This window comes from Staurois parvus, unplaced genomic scaffold (genome assembly GCF_062004578.1).
Source record: "Staurois parvus isolate SC_StPar_1 unplaced genomic scaffold, SC_StPar_1.0 ptg000204l, whole genome shotgun sequence".
In the NCBI taxonomy this organism is placed as follows: domain Eukaryota; kingdom Metazoa; phylum Chordata; class Amphibia; order Anura; family Ranidae; genus Staurois; species Staurois parvus.
Window position 1 is genome coordinate 858730 of NW_028318000.1, and position 21459 is coordinate 880188.

Sequence of the window (21459 nt, forward strand, 5' to 3'; positions counted from 1 at the left end):
TAGCTGTCTTTTTCCCCCGCTTTCTTTTCTTACCCTTAGATTTTATCTGGTTTTTAATGATGGGTGCCTGTTTTTTGTCTGCAAGAAGTCATGTTCGATCTTTTTTGCGGTTATGCCTTTATTGAAAGCAACTTCAGTACACAGATTAACCGCTTCCTGACCGCCCTATAGCAGAAATACTGCTACAGGGTGGCACGGGTGCACAAAATCATGTATATATACATGATTTTTGCATTTCCAAGTAGGGGGCACGTGCGAGACGTGCACACGCCCTACCCGCACCGCCATTTGCAGCCACGGCTGTCAATCACGGGGTCCCGGCTGGTGATTACTCGTCGGTGCCCAGTGATTACCGAGGATCTTTTATGGGGAGGAGAACTGTTTTGTTTACTAACAGTTCTCCTCCCTGTCAGCTCGGGCACACTGCTTTGGATGGCTGTGCTGTGCAGTGTGCTTACAGTTGAAAGCACTAACACAGCCCACAGTAAAACAGCACACAGATAGCCCATTGATCGCCCCACATGTTGTCTCCTTCTGCCCAGTGCCAGTAGTACAGTGTCATTGCTTTTTAAGCACTGATCACTGTATTGGTGTCACTGGGGATATCAGTGACACCAAGTCAGTTCACCTCAGTGTCAGAATGTCCGCCACAGTCCCGCTATAAGTCGCTGATCACCGCCATTACTAGTAAAAAAATAAAAAATTCCAATATACAGTCAGGTCTATAAATATTGGGACATTGACACAATTCTAACATTTTTGGCTCTATACACCACCACAATGGATTTGAAATGAAACAAACAAGATGTGCATTAACTGCAGACTGTCAGCTTTAATTTGAGGGTATTTACATCCAAATCAGGTGAATGGTGTAGGAATTACAACAGTTTGCATATGTGCCTCCCACTTGTTAAGGGACCAAAAGTAATGGGACAATTGGCTTCTCAGCTGTTCCATGGCCAGGTGTGTGTTAATCCCTCATTATCCCAATTACAATGAGCAGATAAAAGGTCCAGAGTTAATTTCAAGTGTGCTATTTGCATTTGGAATCTGTTGCTGTCAACTCTCAAGATGAGATCCAAAGAGCTGTCACTATCAGTGAAGCAAGCCATCATTAGGCTGAAAAAACAAAACAAACCCATCAGAGAGATAGCAAAAACATTAGGCGTGGCCAAAACAACTGTTTGGAACATTCTTAAAAAGAAGGAACGCACCGGTGAGCTCAGCAACACCAAAAGACCTGGAAGACCACAAAAAACAACTGTGGTGGATGACCGAAGAATTCTTTCCCTGGTGAAGAAAACACCCTTCACAACAGTTGGCCAGATTAAGAACACTCTCCAGGAGGTAGGTGTATGTGTGTCAAAGTCAACAATCAAGAGAAGACTTCACCAGAGTGAATACAAAGGGTTAACCACAAGATGTAAACCATTGGTGAGCCTCAAAAACAGGAAGGCCAGATTAGAGTTTGCCAAACGACATCTAAAAAAGCCTTCACAGTTCTGGAACAACATCCTATGGACAGATGAGACCAAGATCAACTTGTACCAGAGTGATGGGAAGAGAAGAGTATGGAGAAGGAAAGGAACTGCTCATGATCCTAAGCATACCACCTCATCAGTGAAGCATGGTGGTGGTAGTGTCATGGCGTGGGCATGTATGGCTGCCAATGGAACTGGTTCTCTTATATTTATTGATGATGTGAAGCTGACAAAAGCAGCAGGATGAATTCTGAAGTGTTTCGGGCAATATTATCTGCTCATATTCAGCCAAATGCTTCAGAACTCATTGGACGCTGCTTCACAGTGCAGATGGACAATGACCCAAAGCATACTGCAAAAGCAACCAAAGAGTTTTTTAAGGGAAAGAAGTGGAATGTTATGCAATGGCCAAGTCAATCACCTGACTTGAATCCGATTGAGCATGCATTTCACTTGCTGAAGACAAAACTGAAGGGAAAATGCCCCAAGAACAAGCAGGAACTGAAGACAGTTGCAGTAGAGGCCTGGCAGAGCATCAACAGGGATGAAACCCAGCATCTGGTGATGTCTATGCGTTCCAGACTTCAGGCTGTAATTGACTGCAAAGGATTTGCAACCAAGTATTAAAAAGTGAAAGTTTGATTTATGATTATTATTCTGTCCCATTACTTTTGGTCCCTTAACAAGTGGGAGGCACATATGCAAACTGTTGTATTTCCTACACCGTTCACATGATATGGATGTAAATACCCTTAAATTAAAGCTGACAGACAGTCTGCAGTTGAAGGACATCTTGTTCCTTTCATTCCAAATCCATTGTGGTGGTGTATAGAGCCAAAAATGTTAGAATTGTGTCGATGTCCCACTATTTATGGACCTGACTGTATATACTGCCATATTTAGATGCTATAACTTTCATGTAAACCAATTAATTTACATGTATTGGGTTTTTGTTTAGCAAAGACCTGTCACAGAATTCATTTAGGTCTAAATTTATTACGAAATTTGATTTTTAAAATTTTTGTACTGGACATGTTTAATAGCAAAAAGTCAAAAATATTGTTTTTGTTTTCTCAAAATTGTCAGTCTTTTGTATAAAATATAAAAAACACACAGGCAATCAAATACCACTGAAAGAAAGCACTATTCCAGGGAAAAAAAGGATGCAAATTTCATTTGGGTGCAGCTTTGCATGACAGCGCAATTGTCAGTTAAATTAATGCAGACCCATAACTCAAAAATGGCCTGGTCAGGAAGGGGTGTGAATCCTTAGGCGGCTAAGTGGTTAAAATACAAGATCACTGAATTTGCAAGTAAGATGAGTATCAAACAACAATCATTTTTTTTTCTTCTGACTTTTTCTCCCATTATTTTCACCTGGTATTCCTTTAAGTAACACACTTCATGTCCCTGGGTGGCTATGCTCACTCTACCATATCTATGGAAGCAGCCATGGTTGTCACACAGGTTGGACTTCAACATGCCTGCCTTTGTTCATCTTGATTTTTATCCAAAAAGAATTTAATGATAGTTTCCAAATTGGTCACAAAGCTCCTAAAGTCAATAAACGATTAAAAACAGAAGAGTTCAGTTTATTTACTAAGGGGTTTGGCGTATCAGAACTGAATGAAAGAAACTTCCAAAGCACAACTGTAACCCATGACCTTCACACTCTCTTGTGTTCAGTAATCTCCTTTCAGCAAATGTCACCTAGTCAGCTTGTCCCTTGGCCTGCTGCAGCTAAGTCATGTGAGAACTCAGCACAGTGTCCTATGACATCAAATGATTCAAATCAAAACATGTGTGGAGATATTCTTTCTGGGACTTGAAATCCTGTAACCCGAGCATGCTTCATATGATGAAGAAGGTCACCATTTACACTGCAGGCGCCTAAACAATGATGTTATGGTGCTCAGAGTAAGCGATAAATTGACGTTATTGAACATAAGATGAAAAAATGCCCAGTGTGCTGTGTGAGAGACATTTCACCCCTGTGCCAAACCTACATGCGGCCCTTTGGTACTTTCTGTGCAGTCCTTAGGGCCCCTGCAGACACTAACCTGTCTTTCCCTATTGCCCTGTTATAGCAATGATTTCAAGCATTCTCATGTAATATGTCTGCAGTCTGTGACTGTCTCCTGTAGCATGTCCCCAGTCTACAACAACTCCTATATCATGTCCCCAGTCTCCAACAACTCCTATAGCATGTCCCCAGTCGCCAACAACTACTATAGCATGTTCACAGTCTCCAACAACTCCTATAGCATGTCCCCAGTCTCCAACAACTCCTATAGCATGTCCCCAGTCTACAACAACTCCTATAGCATGTCCCCAGTCTACAACAACTCCTATAGCATGTCCCCAGTCTACAACAGCTCCTATAGCATGTCCCCAGTCTCCAACAACTCCTATAGCATGTCCCCAGTCTCCAACAACTCCTATAGCATGTCCCCAGTCTCCAACAACTCCTATAGCATGTCCCCAGTCTACAACAACTCCTATAGCATGTCCCCAGTCTCCAACAACTCCTATAGCATGTCCCCAGTCTCCAACAACTCCTATAGCATGTCCCCAGTCTACAACTCCTAAAGCATGTCCCCAGTCTACAACAACTCCTACAGCATGTCCACAGTCTACAACTCCTACAGCATGTCCCCAGTCTACAACAACTCCTACAGCATGTCCACAGTCTACAACTCCTACAGCATGTCCCCAGTCTACAACTCCTATAGCATGCCCCCAGTCTCCAACAACTCCTATAGCATGTCCCCAGTCTACAATAACTCCTATAGCATGTCCCCAGTCTCCAACAACCCCTATAGCATGTCCCCAGTCTCCAACAACTCCTATAGCATGTCCACAGTCTCCAACAACTCATATAGCATGTTCACAGTCTCCAACAACTCCTATAGCATGTTTCCAGTCTCCAACAATTCCTATAGCATGTCCCCAGTCTACAAAAACTACTATAGCATGTCCCTAGACTCCAACAACTCCTATATCATGTCCCCAGTCTCCAACAACTCCTATAGCATGTCCCCAGTCTCCAACAATTCCTATAGCATGTCCCCAGTCTACAACAACTCCTATAGCATGTCCCTAGACTCCAACAACTCCTATATCATGTCCCCAGTCTCCAACAACTCCTATAGCATGTCCCCAGTCTACAACAACTCCTATATCATGTCCCTAGACTCCAACAACTCCTATATCATGTCCCCAGTCTACAACAACTCCTATATCATGTCCCTAGACTCCAACAACTCCTATAGCATGTCCCCAGTCTACAACAACTCCTATAGCATGTCCCCAGACTCCCAACAACTCCTATAGCATGTCCCCACTCTCCAACAACTCCTATAGCATGTTCACAGTCTCCTGCAGGATTAGGGTTTCCACCTCATCCCTTTAAACCTGAACACATATTAATTACACAGGTTCTGTGGCTGATTAAAGTGGCACTTAAAGTGTTACTAAACCCACAACAGTAAAATCAGTCTGCATATGCAGTACAGCATGCTTGTTATACTCACTTTGGAACTCAAGGGGTTAATCCTCTGCATTGTGTAAAAAGGCTGTTTGAACCTGTCTTCTCTGCCCCTCCTCTTGTTGAAATGACCACCTGATACACACTGAACCCCTGGTCACATGCACATGCTCAGTGTGGTGTGTATTGCTAGAAAGGTTTTTTTTTTTTCTTGGGAGGGTGCATGTGATCAGCACAGGGCCAATCAGCACTGTCCAGAGGGTCAGAGATTGCACATCCTCCTAGAACAGAAATAAAACTCCTCCTACAAGCTTTAACCAGTGCTCTGCTGAAGTCACAAGATTGTTCTAACTGCTGAGGAGTAAAGGTATTTAGCAGTTTATATTTACTAAAATAATTGCATTTCCATGTTGTGTGTACTGTGGGAGACCAGATATAGTGAATGCAGGGTCCTGGGTTTAGTAACACTTTAAACTCACTTAGTGCCTTATCTGCATTAAAATATCCCCAGAACCTGTGTGATTAATATGTGTTCAGTTTTAAAGATATGGGGTGGCAACCCTAGTCACAGCACTCACATTGTGATCGCCTGGACACAGCGGTAATATGATCTGCTGTGTCCAGGCAATATAGTGATTGCAGGGCTTCCGGGTGCGCCCTTTGTGAGCTGCTGATGCGGCTGACATACAAGTACGTTAGCCCGCATCAGCAAAGCTTCCCGTCCGCTGTTCATATGCAATGGGCTGGAGGAAAGAGGTTAAACTATATGTATTTCTAATTTATGTAAAACTAGATATAAAAGCATGTTTAATAATGCCTGTTAAGAGTTTAGTGCTAATATGCATTGATCTCAGCTTTATATGACAACGATATTCATATATTAGTGCATCTTAGCACCACACTTTTCCCACAAGACCAACACAAATTTCAAACTTTGTCACATGCAAATTCCAGGGTGTAGCAAAGATAGCAAACCACTAACCAAAAAAAGGTTTGTAATGTTTATGCATAATATAAAAGTACTATGGGGCCAGGGTGTGTCAGGATGTTTCTTTCAGAAATGGGGCTGAGGGGTGATATAACAATCCTGGGTCTCTCATTTATAGTCTAATTGAGGATCTTGTGGTGTGTTTAGAAGTTCAAATACTGAATGTAATCAAGGCTGTATTTAACATAACGGCACTTGCTGGCCAGTGCTTAAAGAAGCAGGGTACCAGTTGTACAAATGTTATTATTTTCCCTTATTTTGTTTCCTTCCCTTAATTACTTTTTGGACATTTGAGGCTGAATTTACCCAAGAACTGTACAAAGAAAGTTCATGGAGAGTGAAACGCAATAGTGGTCAACTTTCTTGATGTGGAGGGCCTCAGCTGTGGCTCTCAACACCATCAGAGGGCCACGCATTATGTTCAGAGAATATTCAGTGTCAGAGACAGCAGAAAAACAACAGAACATAGTCAAAGACTAAGGGTATGATGCAAGTGATGGTCAGAAATTGTGGACATAATACAGGAGATGGATAGAGACTGTGGACATGATATAAGAGATGGTTATGGTCAGAGACCGTGGACATAATACAGGAGATGGACAGAGACTGTGAACATGATACAAGAGATGGTCAGACACTGTTGTTCTGTCCCCACATGAAGGCAAATGAAGGTATAACAGATAATGGCTGCGTAACTTCCTACCTTCGTATCCCAGCAGTGGAGCAGACCGGACTGGCAGATGCTCGGGTTAGATGGATCCAAACGTATACACAGGAATGAAATCAGTGTGGGTTTATTTGATCCAAATACAGCGACAAAAGGTGATACAATACTGTAATGTAGTAGAAGTATTGATGCTGTCCTGTGATATCTTTCCTGAGGCTAACTGCTGGTCAAAAACTGATGCCTTCACAAGCCCAGGGTATTGAATGTCCTGTTACACAGCTATGAAGCACATAAAATGGCTGCAGGAAGTGACCAGAACCAAGGCTGCCTAAAACCACGCCCAGCAGAGGAAAAGCTTTACTAACAAGAGCAGAGGCGTGCAGCATGCAAATTCTGGCCAGCAGATGGCAGCAAACAGATCAATGCATAGAAACGACATGGTGAAATAAGAATTGGCAATACAATGCACAGTTATATAACAAATATGAAGAGAACAGCACAACTGTGGACATATAACAGGAGATGGTTAGAGACTGCAGACATGATACAAGAGATGGTCAGAGACTGTGGACATAACACAGTAGATGGATAGAGACTGTGGACATGATATAAGAGATGGTCATTGTCAGAGACTGTGGGCATAATACAGGGGCTATAAAGAGACTGTGGACATGATACAAGAGATGGTCAAAGACTGTGGACATAATACAGGAGATGGTCAGAGACTACAGACATGATACAAGAGATGGTCAGTGACTGTGGACATAACACAGGAGATATACAGAGACTACAGACATGATACAAGAATTGGTGAGAGATTGTGGACATAATATAGGAGACGGTCACCTCAACCCTGTATCCTCCCTAGCGGTCTGATTGTGCCAGTATTTCTGTGCTCAAAGCGGTACATTTTTTTGCATGGAAATGTATTTTTTTTATTGTAGGCCTGTCATTTTTAGGAATAACTCACTGAGATCTGTCCGAACAAGAGTCTAGTAAACATTCCAGGTATGTTAAAATTTGAAACACGAAATCATAAATTATAATTTAATAAATAATCATAAAAAATAATATTATAATAATACATTTAATTCAATAATATAATCAAACCAAAAACACTGAAATTTGAAATATAGCGCCATGTTTGCACATCACTGAGCAAAGTCGCAAAATTGTTTTCAGTGTCTGATGACGAATTTCCCCACGAATCATTATCACTCAATTCTGCAAGTAGTTCTAATTTACTATCGCTGTTCTCTAGCCGGTCTAAAACCGCTTTTGACCTAAAGGGACGCTTTTTGGACCCCATGGACTTTTCTCAGTTTCCAGGCAGAAAGAACAGTAAAAATGCAGGCAGGGCACAGGACAAAGCACTAGGGACAAAATGTATGTGAAATGGTTTGCTACAGTAATGATTTACTATGTGATTTTAGTATATTTAGTGAAGGTCACTTTTTCACATTTTTAAATTTCCCACCGTTCCATCCCCATATGTCCCGATGTCGCAGGGGACGGAACCCAGAAGACAGATGCCGGCATCCACTGGAGGACATTGCCAGGGACACTGCAGGAGGGACATCGTGGGAGGGAAGGACAAGGTAAGTGAAGAAGAGATCCCGGAGCAACGCTGCAAGGTATTCCCGAGTGTAGCTAAGGGTTACCGCTTGTGGTGCTGAAACTTTACCCCGAGCTACACTCGGGAATACCTCCAGGGAGGTTAAAACTGAACACATATTAATTACACAGGTTCTGAGGCTAATATATTGCAGATAAAGACCTAAGTGAGTTTAATTACCACCTTAATCAGCCACTGAACCTGTGTAATTAATATGTGTTCAGTTTTAAAGGGATGAGGTGACAACTCTAAGCTACCCCAGTGATCCAGTTTAGTGCCCCTGTGTGCCTGACCACTGCCCCAGTATATCCATAATGATTAATGCAGCCAGCCCCTGTCACCTGTCCCAGTGTGCATGATAATACCCCCATACACCAAACCATGTCCTGATCACTGCCATTCCAGTGTCCTGGTCACCGCCATACCCCAAACCAATGCCCTGATCACTGCCATACCCCATACCAACATCCTGATCACCGCCATACCCCATACCAACACCCTAATCACTGCCAACCGCTATACACCATACCAGCGCCCTGATCCCTGCCATACCCTATACCAGAGCCCTGATCACCGCCATAACCCATACCAGAAACCTGATCATCGCCATACACCATATCAGGATCCTGATCGCCACTATACCCTATACCAGCGTCCTGATCACCCTCATACCCCATACCAGCATCCTGACTACTGCCATACCAGCGTCCTAATCACCAACATACCCCATGCTAACGTCCAGATCACTGCCATACCCCTTACCAGCATCCTGATCACTGCCATATGTAATTTTAGGGACTCAACTAATCCGTTTTCAAATATACATCCAATAGTTTGTAGACTTTATAGCTTTCACACAGACTAAATAATATACACTGGTATGGGTTATGTTTACCCCCAAAATGTAGCAGAATACATTTTGACCTAAATGTATGAAGAAAATGTACTTGCAAAATTTTATACCAAAAGCTAAGCAAAAAAACTTTTAAAAAAAATTTTCAGTATTTTTTCATTTATATAGCAAAAAAGAAACAAACCCAGTGGTGATCAAATGCCACCAAAAGAAAGCTCTCTGTCTCAAAAAAAAAGAAAGGAAAACATGTTCATATGGGTACAGTGTTGCACGACTAAGTAATTATCACTCAAAGTGTGATAGTGCTGAAAGGTGAAAATTGGCCTGGACTGGAAGGAGGTGAAAGTGTTCAGACTTGAAGTGGTTATATACAGCTAGCATAAGTGCCTGACTCTTTAATAATTGGAATCCCACTGCACAGCAGCACTGGAAATAAGAAAGGTCAATGCTCTAAGGCAGTCAGGGAACTATTACTCTGCCCAATGATACCATTCTAATACTGTTTCTACAAGAGGGAAAAACACAGATGTGACCTCTTCAATGTGCTGCTGCTCCTTTGTATCCAAGCACAAGCTGGGGCAGGTCTCAGACCGAAATGCTTATCCTTCCTTCACTACTGGTAAATTACCAAAGCTGACCATAAATGCGTAGTTATTACTCAGTCAGTTAGCAGGCTGAACAAATAAAAAGTAATAATTGATTCCTTTATCCACACAAATGAGGTGAATAGAGGAATACCCCCCCACCCCACCTCCTGCCGGATCACTGTATTCTGACAGTGTAATAACTTGTCCATTCAACAGAAGTCGATCTAACAAAATGGTACAGAATTTACTTTCCTATAAAATAGTTGCACCTGTCTCTCACTGTAGGGAGGTATTCCAGGCAGGGGCATATGTACAGGGGTCTTAATTGTGACCCGGCCCCATACTCCAGGGGGCCCATGCAGCCCCCTGTACACTTGGATGGGAGGGCATATAGAGGAACCGATCCCCTTAATTTTCCTTCTGCAGCCTTTCAGTGGCTGCAGGAGGAAAATGGAGAGGATCGGTTCCTCTACATGCCACCCTTGCCTCCCCTCCTGACCACCTACTGCTGCCACGGAGTCCTGTGTACTTCCTCAGCTCCCCCATCCCTTGCAGTGCTGCCAGGTTCCTCCCTCCACTCTCCCGCCAGCTGCTACGAGGAACCTGGAGAGGTTCAGAGTCAGGATGGAGAGCGGGGAAGCCCCTTGCTTGCCTTAATGATTAGATTCAGTGATCGATAACGATCACTGAATCCGTTCTTTCATAAATAAAGCATAGCAAACAGTGTTTACTGTGCTGCAGTGTGTGAATGAATGGGGGGGGGGGCCTTTATGGTTTCTTACATTGGGGCCCTAAAGGTTCTAGTTATGCCTCTGATTCTAGGCAATATATTATCTGCTTTTTTACATGTTCTCTTAGAACAGTTCTATTTTTAAAGTTTGATATTCACAATAAAGATTATTTTCAGTCACACAGCTCTGAAAATTAACATATTAACATATAAAACGTGGAACTGTAATATTCAAATGACCACAAACACTTTTCAAATGTGTTTAACCACTTGACCTCCAGAAGGTTTTACCCCCTTCATGACCAGGGCATCTTTTCCTATTCAGCATTGCGCTCTTTTAACTGGCAATTGCTCTGTCATGCTACACTGTACCCAAATTAAATTTATATAATTTGTTTCACACAAATAGAGCTTTTTTGGTGGTATTTGATTGCCGCTGAGTGTTCTATTATTTTTTACATAGATGAAAAAAGACAAAATTTGGAAAAAACACAATATTTTCTACTTTCAGTTATAAAACATATCCAATGAGAAAAAAACTAAAAAATCAAATTTCTTCATAAGTTTATACCAACATGTATTCTGCTACATATATATCAAATAGAATGGTGCAGCGCTAAATAATAGAACACAGTTTATACACACAATATATTAGTGCGAATTCATACACATGTGTGATATCACTCTAATGGTGATCTGTAAATATAAAAGTTCAATATAATAGTGCGGATCATGAGGAGATCCTAATTCCAGGTGAGTGGACATCCTGATCCAAGGTGTGATATTAGGTGTGAACCACACAAATAGGTGAAAAACGCACTCACCAGATGTGCGTTTAACATACGCAATATGTAATCCTGCGTCACCAGGCCATAGAACGATCATCAGATCCCAGATCAGATTACCCCCAGATCACCATCCCGGTTCCACAGAAGTAAGATCATCAGAAGCTGCTACCAGGTATCACCACCAGGGTCCTGAATCCTCCAGATGGGCACTGCGAATGATAGCACTCACACAGAGTGCCCAATAAGAGACCACATAGCGTGATACTGCTTAAGATACCTTTATTCAGGGTTGGTTGGTGTGGGGTACATAAAAAGATTTTGAACAAAAAGTTTACTGACCATATGTTTCCAAAGTGTCCACCAGCGGTGGTTAGGTGTCCTGCTGCTGCTGGCCCTGACGCGTTTCGTGCGATGCATGTATTCATAGGGTTCAATTTTTTATGTTACATAGTACTGGAACATCGACTCTTAGTAGCAGAGTTTGGCTGTTGATCACCTAGTGTTAAGCCTCCTACACCAGGTGGTTAAACCTTGGCTCTGGTGTTGTTGAATAAGTTAGTTTTCCTGTGGCATTGTCTTCTTTCTGGCAACTTGACCATGCAGCTCATTTTTGTTCAAGTATTGTTGCATTGTGCTCCATCAAAACATTTATCAAACTGTTATCATTATAATTTAAAGAGGAGCCAAACAACTGTGATAACAAATGGCTTCATATGATCACTATCCTTAAATAAAAGTTTTTGGCATGATCAGTCATCTTTTCAATACCAATGCCAACATTTCACAATTTCTGCCAGGGTATGAAAACTTTTGAGCACAACTGTATAGAGTGCACTGTTGTCAATTCAAATACTAATACACCAGGCTAAAGATTTTAATAAAAAAAAAATATATATATACATTGGTGGTCAGTGAGAGGGACGTAACCCTTACAGACAGTTAAAGATAATTGGTGCCATGCTGCTGGCAAGTGGCTTTAGCCCTGGAACTATGCAGGCACTATCAAATGGGAGGTTAATTAGATACAACTTATGGAAACCTTAGCAACTTCTGTAGACACCGAAGGGTTCTACAGAACCCTGGTTGCGAATGACTGGACAAAAAAACCTTATAGCTGTATATCTGCATTGTGAGATTAAAGGGGTATTAACCCAAAACCAAAATTGGAATATATTGCAGCATACCAATCATTAGATGTGTTGGCTACATTCATTTTCTTTTTTTAACTGGTTTCACCTAGTGAACTGGCCAGTAACCCACCTCCTGTATTAAAGTGCTCCATTCTTGATGAAGGAACACAGGAGGCACCTTTGGACAACATCATTATAAGTCTGGGGTTAGGGAAGTGTTAGATGGACTAGCATATGTATATAAACTAACAAATTGAAGCTGAACTCCAGCTAGCACTTTATAAGCAGTCACAGCAACCGTTTTTTTTTGGGGGGGGGGGGGAGGGGGCTTACATAGATAAATAAAAGCTGGTCATTGTAACCAACCCTGTCAGTAGTAAATGGTCTGTCTCAACCCTGTAACTGCTACAGTGTTCTATGGAAAAACAGTTAATAGCCAGAATAACTGGTGGAAATAAAAGATAGAAACCTATAAAAGTAAATGGATGCAGCCATACCATCTAAGAACTGGTTAGCAGCAAAATACAATGTTTTCATTTGGATTTAATACCACTTTAAGGTACTCCTGCTCTGACCTCTAGTCTCAGGTGATCTGGAATGAGATTTGATAATGTCATTACTGTGCTGCACACTGTTCTCCTTTCTGGAAACTCTGACATGAGGAAGGAAAGCCCTGTTTCTATCAATGTGACAGCTCATTAATGAGAAAAGATCAGCTGAATAGTGACAACAGGTAATGGGGTGACCAGTCCTTTACCCGCTGCCTGCATTTTTTGGGCACAGCATCCACAGTTCAGTTCCTCCTTGATACTCTGTAACCTACAGTGAATTTCTAAATCCCAAGAGGCCCTCCAGATGTGAAAAGGATTAGATGTAACCAAGCTGGACAGTAGCTAACAGATACTGTCCTGAGAGGCTGTCTTCCAGCACTGTAAAGGTAACAGCAACTGCTGCTACTGTGAAATGTTGCATTGCTTGTCCACCCCATTCTGCCCTTATTTCAATTCACAGAACTCCTACTGTTATTGTCCAGGGCAGCAAGGCATTCTAGGAAGCATTCTAGGAATGGAGGAGGGGCAGCTGAATAACATGATTCCACTGCCCATTCCCTGAACATGAAGCATTGTGGAAAAATAATAGTAGGGGTTCTGTGAATGGTGGAGAGGCCAGAAGGGGCCAGCGGTGCAACTTTTCTCAGTGGCAGCAGCTGCTGTTAACTCTCATGGCACCAGAAGACAGGCACTCAGGACAGTATCCAGCAGCTCTGAAGGAGGGACAGAAGAGATGATTTTTACCAGAAGAATCTGCCTGCAGGTAAGGGGACATGCACCATTACACATAATCACTGTTTATGGTACTGTACAAAAAAAAAAAAATTATTATTATTAATATTAATAATAATAATGAACTTTAATTCTTTAATGATGTAGCCTCTGAATTGTCATTTGTTCTTGGCACTGAAAGCTCTATTTTCAAAATAACCTGTGCCAAGAACTAATGTACCATTAAGAATTAATGAAATTGCAAGCATTACTTGAAATATTAATAATAATTGATATAAATGCTGTAAAACAGTCCTCATTCAGTCCTTATTCCGGCTTTTTGTTTATACTGACAGACGCTTGTATACATTTTTATAACTTTAATACACTTTTATAAATAGTTAGTTGGAACAGGAAAACACCAGGGAACTGCTGACTTAGGTTTGTCAACATTTTTCAAAATATAATGACCCAGAATTCCTGACTCCTGTTGAGCTTACTTGCTTTTTTTTTTCACCAGGAAGCATGTCCTCATCTATCCCTGCTTGTAATTTGTACTTCATAAAGTCAAAACAATGGGGTTGATTTACTAAAGGCAAATAGTCTATACACTTTGCAAAGTGCAGTTGCACTCTGCAAGAGCAGTTGCTCCAGAGCTTAGTAAATGAGCAGCAGCTCTGCTGACTTCCATCATCCAATCATGTGCAAGCAAAAGTGCTTTGTTTCAATTTACCTTGCATCTGATTGGGTATCTATAATCTTTATCTCATTTACAAAGCTCATGAGCAATTGCACTTGCAGAGTGCAACCGCACATTGGATGGTGCACAGTCTATTTAGTAAAAGGTGGAAGGTCCACTTTAATGTCAGCCCCAAATTTAATTCGCTGCCAGAGCCAAATTTTTTTTTAATTTACATGTTTAAAAAAACATTTTAGGCCTAAAGAGAAGCCCAAAAACAGTATATTTATTATGAAAACAGAAACACTAGAGAATAAAACAGTGGTAGTCCCAATTTTTTTGTCACCAATATTTATTTAGTGCAGCGGTTTAGGAAACACAAAACTTCAGTAAAAATAAATATACTAAAGTTAATTTTAAGGCACACAAACACAATAAAGTATCCAATCTATAAAAAGAGAGGTTGCACCAAGTAAATAGATACCCAATGAAGTTGACTAACTAAAGGCAAATAAACTGTGCACTTTGCAAAGTGCAGTTGCACTCTGCAAGATCAGTTGTTTGGGAGCTTAGTAAATGAACAGAAGCTCTTCAATCATTCACTCATGTGCAAGCAAAATTCTGTTTTTTAAATTTTCCATTCAGTTTCCTTTCAAACTTAATCTTTATCTCATTTACTAAGCTCAGGAGCAACTGCTCTTGCAGAGTGCTACTGCACTTTGCAAAGTGCACAGTCTATATCCTTTAGTAAATAAACCCCAGTATGTCAAACCTTAAAATTACGTGCATCTGTGAAATGGTCACAAACTTTGATATATGTTTTATAGGTGATGCTTTAAAAGTCCCTAAAGGTTATCAGTTTACAGTTAAGTTTGAGCTATGGTGCTAGAATTATTGCTCTCACTCTGCTGTGAGCGGTGATATGTAACATATGTAGTGCAATCAATGTTTTCATTGGTGACCAAGACACATGCATTTTTTATTATTATTATACAGGATTTATATAGCGCCAACAGTTTGCTCAGCGCTTTACAACATAACGGGAGACAATACAGCAATGATAAAATTCAATACAAGAGGGTTCGGAGGGCCCTGCTCCTTGGAGCTTACAATCTAGGAGGGAGGGGCTAGTGGTACAAAAGGTAGTAACCGTGGGGGATGGACTGGTAAGAGGAGCAGAAGATTCCATTATTAGCTGAGGGCAGGATAGGCTTCCCTGAAGAGATAGGTTTTCAGAGATTGCCTAAGTACGTGTATGTGGAGGTGGGGGTGTGGGGAAGTGCAGCGTGGTGTGGTGGCAGTAAATACACAGAGTCCAGTTGCAAGAACAGAACTTGTATAAAAGTCAAAGTTAAACTTTACAAACAGCCCCACGGGAAAGCACCCGACCGGGAACACTGACAGGTTGTAAAGACCATGTGGAATGGAGAAGGATTTGAACGTGCTGACAGTGTCTGTTTCAGAGGGCGAAATGTGACCTTGCCAGTCTGTACCTAAATGGGTGGATTGCATGAAGGAATCATGTTCCTACTTCTCTGGAACCTTTTCCTACCGCTATTCCCTTTCCCTGATAGAGGGGTGTCCTGTTTCTACACTACCTACTCTCCTAATGTGCGTCAAACCCTGTTACCAGGGTCTTAAATAGACTCTGCCTGACCCAAGCAGGAGGCAGAGTAACAGCAGTACACTGATCTTTCCAGTGAATAGCTGTGCAGGTGGGCATTTCAGCACATGTCTGACCATTGGAGTAGAGGCAGGCTGTGCTCCCAAGTGGAATGCAAAGAAACAAACTGACCATGCTGGGAAGAATGTGCTAATATGCCTGGCATGGTCAGTTTGAAATAGGAAAGCAGGGGAACTGACTGGATCACTGGGTATTTCACACAAAGGAAGGACACATATCAGGAATATGAAATGTTGGGGTAACAAGTACTTAAAGGTATGGAGACTTTCAAATGTTTTTTGTTGCTGTAATTAGGTATTAGTATAGTTGTATTTCCTGTGTTTGTTTGCCTTTCCATTTTTATAGATTTGGATATAGCAGGGAAATGCTAAAATCCTCTCCGGTTTTTATTGCTCTTTGTACCCTTTATTTTCTCTCCCTTCATGTCCCTGTGACACCCATACAAGAAACTAGAAGTGGAAGGCACAGGCCACAATAAAACTTCTTCAAAAGTTGTAACTCTTCCCCACTCTGTTAAAAATGTATTTTAGTTTTTTCCAGGTTCCTGTTGAATATACTAATAACCTTAATAGACTGTCAACACTTTGTGAACAGCAGATGTGTAGGTTTTGATTGAGACTCCCTGCCCTGTTAATACCAAGGCCCAGTAAGGAGTCTTGCACACAGCGATACATTAGGTGTAGGGCCACACACAGATTAAAATACATTTCTTGCTGTGGCGCTGGAGAGTCACAGTTGCAATGGATATTTTTGCCACTGAGATGCATTAATCACTTGCCATCCAGAGGTCCAGAGGATTTACCACCTTCGTAACCAGACCATTTTTTGCAATATGGCACTGTGTTACTTTAACTTACAATTGCGCAGTCATGAAATAAAATTTATGTAATCTTTTTCCCACAAATAGAGCTTTCTGTCGGTGGTATTTGATCACCTCTGCGGTTTTTATTTTTTGCGCTATAAACATAAAAAGACCAATAATTTAAAAAAAAAAGGAAAATTTAATATCAGATACTTATTGTAATTTTCCTTTCCTGATGGACTCCATGGCAGCATACGTATGGGTTAGTCCCGCCCTCTCCTCTCCTATAGGATCCCACTCCCATAAATCTTTGCTCCTTGCCAGAGGCCGTGTTCCATAACTAGCTTACTCATGGCATTGGGAGGGTACTCCTGCTGCCATGGAGTCCATCAGGAAATCAAAATTACGGTAATTAAGGAAGTTTTCCATTTTCCTGAAAGACTCCATGGCAGCATACGTATGGAAAATAACCAGCGATACACACACAGGTGGGCACTTACTCAAACAAAGACTTTAATTTGCCCCATCAACCGAGAGGAGTTTCAAATCAAAATTAACAAAGGATAAGGAGGCAGTCTCTACACAGTAATGAGTGTTGATTGAGGACCATGAGGCCGCTCTGCAGATCATCTCAGGGGCAACATGCCAGGAAGCCGCCCAGGACATAGCCACACTTCTTGTTGAGTGCACGGTCACTGCCACCGGAGGCGCCAAGTCCATAGCTTGGATATAGGCTGGGAGAAGCCCAGTCTCCTTTACTCTTCCCATGAAAAAGGATGAATAGACGGTCCGACCTACGGAAAGATGCTGTGATCTGCAAGTATAGCCTTAAGGTCTCACCTACGTCCAGGGGGTGAACATCATCGACTCCCGAGGCTCTGAGCAATGGCAGGACAATCTCCTGGTTCTCGTGGAAGACCGAGGTCACTTTAGGATTAGAACCTAGCATAGGGATGAGGACCACCTGATCCGGGAAGAATATCAAAAACGGTTCTTTGCAGCCAAGGTTCCTGAATTCAGAGACTCTTTTTGCTGATGCAATTGCCACCAGAAAGGCTTCCTTGATGGAGAGCTCCCTCACTATGGGTGGACTGGCCACTACCTCAGAGCCTCCGAAGAAAACTGAAAAAGACAGGGACCGGGAGAAACGCATAAGCTGTACGAAACATTCACTGATCCGTCAGAGCATCCACCCAAAGGCCTGGGGACAGCGATTCCTGGTGTAGTACATCTCCAGTTTGCTGTTGCAAGGGGAAGCAAACAGGTTGACTTCCGGACAGATCCCGAGCGTCCATATCCACTTGAAAACGTCCGTGTCGAGAGACCACTCGTTGTTGTCTAATTGAAGCCTGGATAGGAAGTCTGCTTGTGAGTTCTGGACTCTGGGGACGTATACTGCCGATATGATGGACAGGTTTCTCTGAGCCCAAGCCATGAGTGGCTCTACCTCTCATAGGAGGGACAGACTGTGGATCCCGCCTTGTCTCCTTATGTAGGACACTGCCACCGTATTGTCGGACCTCAGAAGGACTAATTTCCCCTATTTTAGGTGCTGGAAAGCCCGTGGGGCACAGAGCGCTGCTCCTAATTCCAGGGCATTCAACCCCAACCTGTGGGAGAGAACACTCCATCTGCCCTGAGATATCTCTGACTGGCAGAGAGTGCCCCAACCAGAGTTGCTGGCATATGTTGTGATTGTGACCCAAGAGATAGGGGCAATCAAGTGGCAATTGAGCAGATTCTTCCACTGTAGCCACCAAGGAAAGCTCTCCTTCATGGACAGAGATATGTAAATGACGTGGCCCATGTTGCCTGGATTCCACTGTTGAAGAAAGCCCTTCTGGAAGGGTCGCATTCTCCACTGTGCCTACTTCACCATCGGTGCCGTGGACACCATGGTGCCAATGATTTTCGATGCGAGGAGGACAGGACAGGTAGTATATGGCTCTGGATCACCGGAATCTTCTCCACGGGCAGGGAGGTGCTAACATGGTCAAAATTAGCCCCTAAGGAATATTAGAGACTTTGTGGGCTCCATCTGGCTCTTCTCCATGTTCAGCAACCACCCAAACTCGAGAAGGGTCAAGGTGACATGGGCCCTGTGCTGTAGTAGCTGTTCTCTGTCCTGGGATAGTAGGAGCAGATCGTCTAGGTAACGGTGCAGGCGAATGCATCTGTTTCTGATCAGGGCCATGACTGCCAACAAGACTTTTGAAAACACACCAGGCGATGTCGAAAGACCAAAGGGAAGACACACGAACTGGAGATGCCGCAACACAACAACAAACCGGAGAAATCTCTAAAAATCTCTTGCAATGGGGACATGAAAGTAGGCATCCTTCAGATCTATAGACAGGAGCCAATCGCTTGCTTTAATTGTTTGTTGAATTGTGAACAGCGTCTCTATCTTGAATTTTGACTTCCTGATAAAGGAGTTTAGATGGGGGAGATCTATGACTGGACTCCAGGCCCCGCTTCTTTTCTGGACCAAGAAAAAGGCTGAAATTCTTCTCCCTCCAGGATGGCACAATAGTACCCTGTGCCAGTAGAGAGTCCACGTAGGACAGCAGGATTTTCCTTCTTTCTCTGCAATGTGGAAGGGCTATAGTGATGAATTTGAGATGAGGAGGGCTGTTGAACTCCCAAGCATGCCCTGAAGATACCACACTGACGGACCAGACGTCCCAGACTGAAGCCACCCAGACAAGCCGAAAATGGCGAAGGGCTGTAGTGATGAATTTGAGATGAGGAGGGCTGTTGAACTCCCAAGCATGCCCTGAAGATACTACACTGACGGACCAGACGTCCCAGACTGAAGCCACCCAGACAAGCCGAAAATGGCGAAGGCGTGCCCCCACCTGGCCTGCCTGAGTGGGCCCTATCTTAAAAGGACTTTGTGGCCTCACGACCTCCAGAGGCTGAGTCCTTGGAGGACTTCCGCAAAGATGACCAGCTTCTCCTTCAGCTTCTCTTGAATTTGTGGCCTGGCTTGTAGAGGCGCGCGTCTCTAGCTCGTTCCGAGCCTTGACTTCTGGGCTGAGCTCTTTTCTGGCCTAGCAGATGCTGATCATGGGGCAGGAAACCGGATCTCTCGCCTGTAGCCTGGGCTATAGCGCTGTCCAGTTTGTTCCCAAACAGGGAGGAACCCTCAAAGGGGATCTTGCACCATGCCTGCTTAGAGGCCGGATCAGCCAACCAGGGCCAAAGCCACAAAGCATGCTTGGCTGTCACCTAGGACAGCATAACCTGAGCCAGGAGATGGGTAAGGTCGATCAATGCCTCCCCTAGAAAGGCAGATGCCAACCTCAGCTCCCGAATAGCTGAATTCCTGGCCACCTCTTCCAGAACTCCTCTGAGGGCCACATCCACATTATCAGACCACACTTCCATAGCTTTAGATAAAGCTGCTAAGGCAAGCGCTGGCTTGCAACCCATCCCTGCCGTAGTGTAGATTCGCTTGAGATCCGAATAGATTCTGCTTTCCAGATTGTCCTTCAAGGACATCGAATCCTCAAGAGGGAGGGTAACATGCTTGGCTAACCTCATTAAAGCCGCATCCACCAGAGGGGCCGATTCTAAATGTTTGACGTCCTCTGATTTGAATGGATAAAGCTTGGCTGCTTTGTTCAGCAAGGAGGCCCTCTTATCGACATTGCTCCACCTATTTCCTCCAGGAACAGAAAGTTTGGATGATCCTTCCTTAGATGTTTGAAGAATTTCCTGTGTTTAGGAGGAAACTCCATAGCTTCTTCCCACTTCAGGGCCTCTTTGACTGCTTTGACTAAGGGTGAGACCAAAGCAAAGTCAAAGCCCACACACAGATCCTCACTCTCTGCCTCACTGTCTGAGGCACCAGCTGACAGGTGGCTAGGTTGTGAAGGCTTCAATCCCTCTTGGGGATCTTTGGGAGGGGAGCACACCCCAACCAATGGGTTGAGGTCATGACTAGTCCCAATTTCTTTCAGGGACTCTTAAACGACCCGTCTGACCAAAGCCTCTCCCTGTTGGTTGGCACTTTCTCTCTCGCCGGTGGCCTGTGAAAAACAGGTGTCACATAATGACCTGTTGTCAGGAACCTGATATTTGCACCACCAGCAAGTTTTCTTGCTGGAGTGGGCGAAGTGTACCCTAATGTGATGCCTGGAGGAGGAATGAAAACTTCTATGATGCCTGGAGCTGGAAGAAGACCTGTGGCATCCGGATTTAGAGGAAGAGTGATGGCATAGAGACCTGGAAGCTGTGTGTCTGAGGACCACTTGGACCAGGAAGCGGCAGCCTGGAGCGCAAAATTGCACTCCAGCCACCCACTAGCACCAGGGTAAGATAAAGAAAGAATATGGAGGAAAAATGAGACCCGAACTGGGCACAGAGAACTGCTTACTGACCCTGAAAAGCCACAACCACCTGCCTTGGAGACCGTCTCATCCATTCGGTGCATTACATGGCCACCCACTGTTAGCAGGCTGTTCGCTGCCATTGGCAGACCTGATCTCTTCCAGGCACCATCTCCTGCTCACCCATTTCCATCTCGCTATTAGCTGTTGAACGCTGGAATTGATGAGGGGATCAGGGGCGGACTGACAACTCATGGGGCCCCTGGGCAATAGGGGATCATGGGTCCCCTGTATATTTGCCCAAACTCAAAAAAGCCTATGAAAAAGGTACCAGGGGCATCTCATGGGGCCCCCTACTGACCCCAGGCCCTC